This window comes from Equus asinus, chromosome 6, assembly GCF_041296235.1.
Source record: "Equus asinus isolate D_3611 breed Donkey chromosome 6, EquAss-T2T_v2, whole genome shotgun sequence".
In the NCBI taxonomy this organism is placed as follows: Eukaryota; Metazoa; Chordata; class Mammalia; order Perissodactyla; family Equidae; genus Equus; species Equus asinus.
In genome coordinates, this window is record NC_091795.1 from 27890530 (window position 1) to 27895884 (window position 5355).

General features: G+C 41.3%; 1 pseudogene; it reads right to left on the bottom strand.

Moving 5' to 3' along the window:
• Positions 1-3301: 3301 nt before the first annotated feature.
• Positions 3302-5021, bottom strand: LOC139045591 (immunoglobulin kappa variable 4-1-like; annotated as a pseudogene).
• Positions 5022-5355: the final 334 nt, after the last annotated feature.

Consider the following 5355-nt stretch of genomic DNA (forward strand, 5'->3'; position numbering starts at 1 on the left):
CACTCAGTGAGGATAGAAGCAAATTGTATGCTCAGTGGGTTGTGAAAGGATCTAATGCAAACGAAAAGCCAAAAATATCATCACCAAAAATGTGTATGACTATAAAACACACAAGTCAACTTAAATCTCTAAAACTACAAACTGCTAGATAATCTAATGAAGAGCTTCTAAAATTCAAAAATATTTTCAAATGATTTCTGTTTCCAGAAATGATGGGCAAGCTTCCTCATATCAACAATCCTGGTGAAAAAAATAAAACATGTTGAAAAAATACTACAAAACAAAAAAATAAAGGAAGGGAGGGAAGGATGAAGGGGAAAGGGAAGGAAGGAAGGAAAGAAGGGAGGAAGTGACTGAGGGAGGGAGGGACAGAGTGAAGGAGGGAGGGAGGCTAGAAGACAATACAGAGAATTTTGGGCCCAATTTTTTTTTAAAAATCTGTGACCAGCGTATGACTGGCCTCTAAAGCCATTTTTATCCTAACAATACATAAGGACATTGCAAACACTTGAGCTTAGCTTTGGGGCTATGCAAGGCCCAGAGACATAGAAAACAGGATCAGGAATTATTCATTTGGAAAGACACATGGGGCCCTAATTTGAGCTAGTGGCCAGAGGGACTCTAATCTCAAATGAAGAGTCAAGGAAAGAGAAAATGCAACCTATGCTTCCCACAACTGCGAGGAACTGAAAAGAGGGCTCTTCATTCATTGCAGAAATGGAGAGAAAAAACAAATAAGACTTCTCTGGGGAGTTATGGCTGCAGATCAACCTTTGCAAGGATTTTTACTCCATGTATGCATGGCCTCTATGGGTCTGGACTCTCCAAACTGGGAACCTGGTTAAGATATTCCTACTGGTACAGGCCCCAAATGAAAGCTGTTCTGGAGAAGGGCACATCATTCTAAGTCCTCAGGAAACCTCATTAATAACTTTTTAAAGATCATAATACCAAGAAATCAAATAATCTTGGCATCCAAGAAAATAAAATAATTTGAATACATATGACAAACAACAAAAATAACAAAGAAGTAAGAGTTCTGTCCAGATTTCAGATTTTGGAATTATGAAATTATGACAGCTTAATTAAAGAAATAAATTACAAATTTGACATTGTGTGCAAGGTATGGGAAACGTAAAATTAAATGTCACTGCAGATTTGAAAAGGAGCCAAATTTCTAGAAATCCGAAATAGAATCACCACAACTTTAAAAATCAATTCTGTTAACAGAAAATCTCATAAACTGAGTGGCTTATACACAACAGAAATTTAGTTCTCGAAGTTCTAGATCCTGTTAAGCCTAAGATCAAAGTACCAGCAGATTCAGTGTCTGATGAAAGCCCACTTCCTGGTTCATAAATGTCCCTCTTCTTGCTTGTCTTCACATGTGGAAGGGGTAAGGGAGTTGACTAGGGTCTCTCCTGTAAGAGCACTAATCATATTCACGAGGGCACCACCTTCATGACCTAATCACCTGGTAGTGGCCCCACCTCCTAATACCATCACATTGGGGATTAGGAATTAACACATGAATCTGAGAGGACTCAAATATTTAGTCTTTAGCATCAATAAAGAGGACATCCACTTCCAGGCAAAATGGGGTAACAAGGATGAAATTTACATCCCACGCCTGTGTGTGTTTGTGTATGAGTGTATGTGTACGTGTGTGTGTGGGTATCTTTGAAAAAATGGTTTTAAAGACACTGGACATCAGACAATGAAGGACAGTCTGACAGAAAAGAAACAAACGAGCTGAGTCTTATGATTGTACCAGCTTGTTGCCATGAGAGAGTTTTCAGGCTGCAGCACAAGGAGGAGGAACTCAGGAAGAGCCCAGTGGACTCCCTGGTTGAGGAAACAAAGCTGAAAGTCCAGCTAGACCGAAATAGCTAAATTTTGCAGGACAGCGTGTTACCACACAAAGGGCACAATCTGCTCACCACAAGACAAAAGCCAATCGTCAAGAGGCAAGGTGGTGGCAGAGAAAGGGCATAATATTACAGCTTGCTAGCAAGAGGAAAAGTGAGCAACTAACGTCCAGAAGAAACATCTTAAAGGGGGCACAGAATATTGAAGCAGTTATATAGTCCCGTGGGTTACAAGGGAGGGGGTTAGCAATGTTGATCCTCTGGTGTTACAGACCAGGAGTTGCCACACCAGATCTTTCAGTTTTCATCAGTGATGGCTATCAGCATAGACTCTCTGTTTGGGGGTTCATCACATTTCTAGGCAACTCAGAAGAATGAAGATATCGTCTTATCGCAGCTGGGAGGTATATTGACTAGCAGGGGTCATGAAATAAATAGAACACGTGGATCTCCTGGAGGGTGCAAATCCAGCTAGGTTAGTCAGTCAGACGTCATTCAAAGTTACAGCATGGTCTCTTTTTTTACAATATGGCTTCCCTGACGTCAACCTTGTGTTGAGTCAGTTTCAAGATTACCACAGACAAAAGAGCTGCAGAGATAGAGAGAACTTCCCATATCTGCTGATACTTCATCGAGAATAGTCAACAGAGAGCTGACTGGCGCATGTCTATGAGGAAGCTCCCTGAGGCTGAGCAAAGAACCTTCCAAGGAAATTGGAGGTAACAGTACCTGGCACTCACACAAGGCCAGGAACAGAGCCTGGTTCCACAAGAAGATTTGAAAACCTTCTAATTCACAGGACTTTGAGTACAGTATTCAGAAGAACTTTGTCTTTGTAATGGGGAATATTAAGCTCTAGACTAAATACTGCTCTACTCCCAACAAACAAACTGTAAAAGCAAGACTCAAAAGAATCAAACTATTTCCAATAATTTAGCTATGTCCTAGAACAAAGCCTAAGAATATTTATAGCAGGGCTCAGCCCGGTGGCACAGCAGATAAGTTTGCACGTTCCACTTTGGCAGCCCGGGGTTCACCAGCTCAGATCGCGGGTGCAGACCTATGCGCTGCTTGTCAAGCCATGCTGTGGCAGGTGTACCACGTACAAAGTAGAGGAAGAGTGGCACCGATGCTAGCTCAGGGCCAATCTTCCTCAGGAAAAAAGAGAAGGATCAGTAGCAGAGGTTAGCTTAGGGCTAATCTTCCTCAAAAGGCCCCCTAATTTAGGCAGGGACAGCAATAAAAATACTACCATTTTAAACCACAGCTTTTCTGCAGGTGGTTTATTACACGACAGTAGCTAACCACTATGACATCCAGTTTTAAATTTCTACTCACTGTTATCCCCGCAATCTTTCACCCTCTCCCTAGCTTTATTTTTCTTCCCATACTTAGAAACAACAGTAAAATGTTTACTGATGCAATTGTTTATTGTCTGGTGCTCCCAAAAGGAATGAAAGCAGATATTTTTGCTCCTGACACATAGGAAGAACTCAAAAAACATGTCTTGAATGAATTGATGGCATGGATTCCTCCATATTGATACTTTAAATATATATCTAATTATTACAAGAAGCTGTTATGCAGGTAAGAGTGTTCAGACTACACTGATCAGGTTTTCTAGCATCTTTCCTGAGGCTACATTAACCCAAGTATTTCAGAAGGAGGTCAAGAAATAATACTAAAATAACAGAAGATTTTCTATTTTTGCATTGAAATGGGTATGTTAATTAAATGTTATCCGAGGGATTCAAGTTGTAGCACACTTAGAGCCACGATTTCCTTCAGTCACAAAATTAGACTTGGGTGCCCATGGGATGGATTTAAAGAGAAAGTTGGAAAATGAGGAGAAAAGGCAATATGGAACACTGTCATATTTCTTGAGAGACACTGGCAAAGAATTAGAGAATTGCCTTTGTAAGAATGAGTACAACTGTGGAAATGGAGAGAACATAAAAAGGGAGGAGAGAGAGTAAGAAAGCAACTTCAGTGACATTGACCAGAAAGGCTTGGCTGGAAAATAGATCTGGAAAAAGAAACAGCAACAGAGTGAAACTACATACTATGAGGAAAGTTTTGAATAGGAGAGATCAAGGGTTTAATATTGTAAAGTACAGAGTTGGAAGGGTGATTGCAGATAAAGAAAACAGACCAGAAAATTCAGAAATTAAAATAGAAATGTTCTAGAATCAAGCAGGCACAGGGAAGAGAGAATGGATCCATCAGGGTGTAAAATTCACTGGATCCTTCTCCAGAGGCTAGAGACAAACCGTATTGACTTAATTACGTGATCAGTCCATGGAAAACATGCAGGTTCCTGTGACACAAAACCCCCTGATCTTTAAGAGATCTTCACAGCATTTTTCTTAAATTATCTCCCACAAAAAGAGGTCCAAAAACGCATCTCCTTTAATTTTCCCCTGAGCCCTACAATCTGTCCAAGGGACAAGCCAGGTGATATGACCTCTCAGGCAGATGGAAGAATGTGCACATAGATGCCTGTGTGGTGAGGAAGCAGCTGCTGCAGCAAAGACTCACTGAGCTGGGGTTTGGGGAAGGAGGTTTGTGTTGGAGCCTGAAGCACTGTGGGAGGATTGTAATAAGCATGCATACAGTAATAAACAGCCACATCTTCAGACTGGAGGCTGCTGATGGTGAGAGTGAAATCTGTCCCAGATCCACTGCCACTGAATCGGTCAGGGACCCCAGATGCTCTGCTGGATGCTCTGTAGATGAGCAGCTTAGGAGCCTGTCCTGGTTTGTGCTGGTACCAGTCCAAGCTGCTGCTAACACTCTGACTGGCCTTGCACTTCATCTCGACTCTCTGTCCTAGAGACGCTGCCAAGGAGCCTGGAGACTGGGTCATCACGATGTCCCCACAGGCACCTGCAATCACAAATAGATAACGATGATACACACACACTTTATCATAGACACATTAAAATATGTAACTTAAGATATGCTTTCTCGTGGTATTACATGTCAGCAGGTAATTGGATCGATTTTGGAAATAGCCAGGATTTCCCAGATATATTGAAAAAAATTTTTTTAACTCTAACAAGATATTACTCCAAAAGCACTGAGGCACTTTTAAATTTCTCACCTGAGACCCAGAGCAACAAGGTACATAAAGACCTGTGTCTGCGTCATCATCTTGCTGCCCCTGCCTGCCTGATACAGCGCAGCTCACACTGGAAATGCCCCTTTTATAAAACCTAAGAAGATGACCTGGGCCTGCAGGGGCCTATGCAAAACACTCAATGAGTATAGACGCAAATTGCATGTGCAGTGGGCTGTGAAAGCATCTAACGCAAATCAAGAGCCAAAAATATGATCACCAACAGTGTATTTGTATGACCAGAAGACACAAAAGTCAACTTAGAAGCTCTAAGATCAACTTAGAATTCTGAAACTACAAACTGCTAGATGATCTAATGAAGAGCTTCTACTTTAAATTCAAAAATGTTTTTAAATGAGTTCAGTCTCC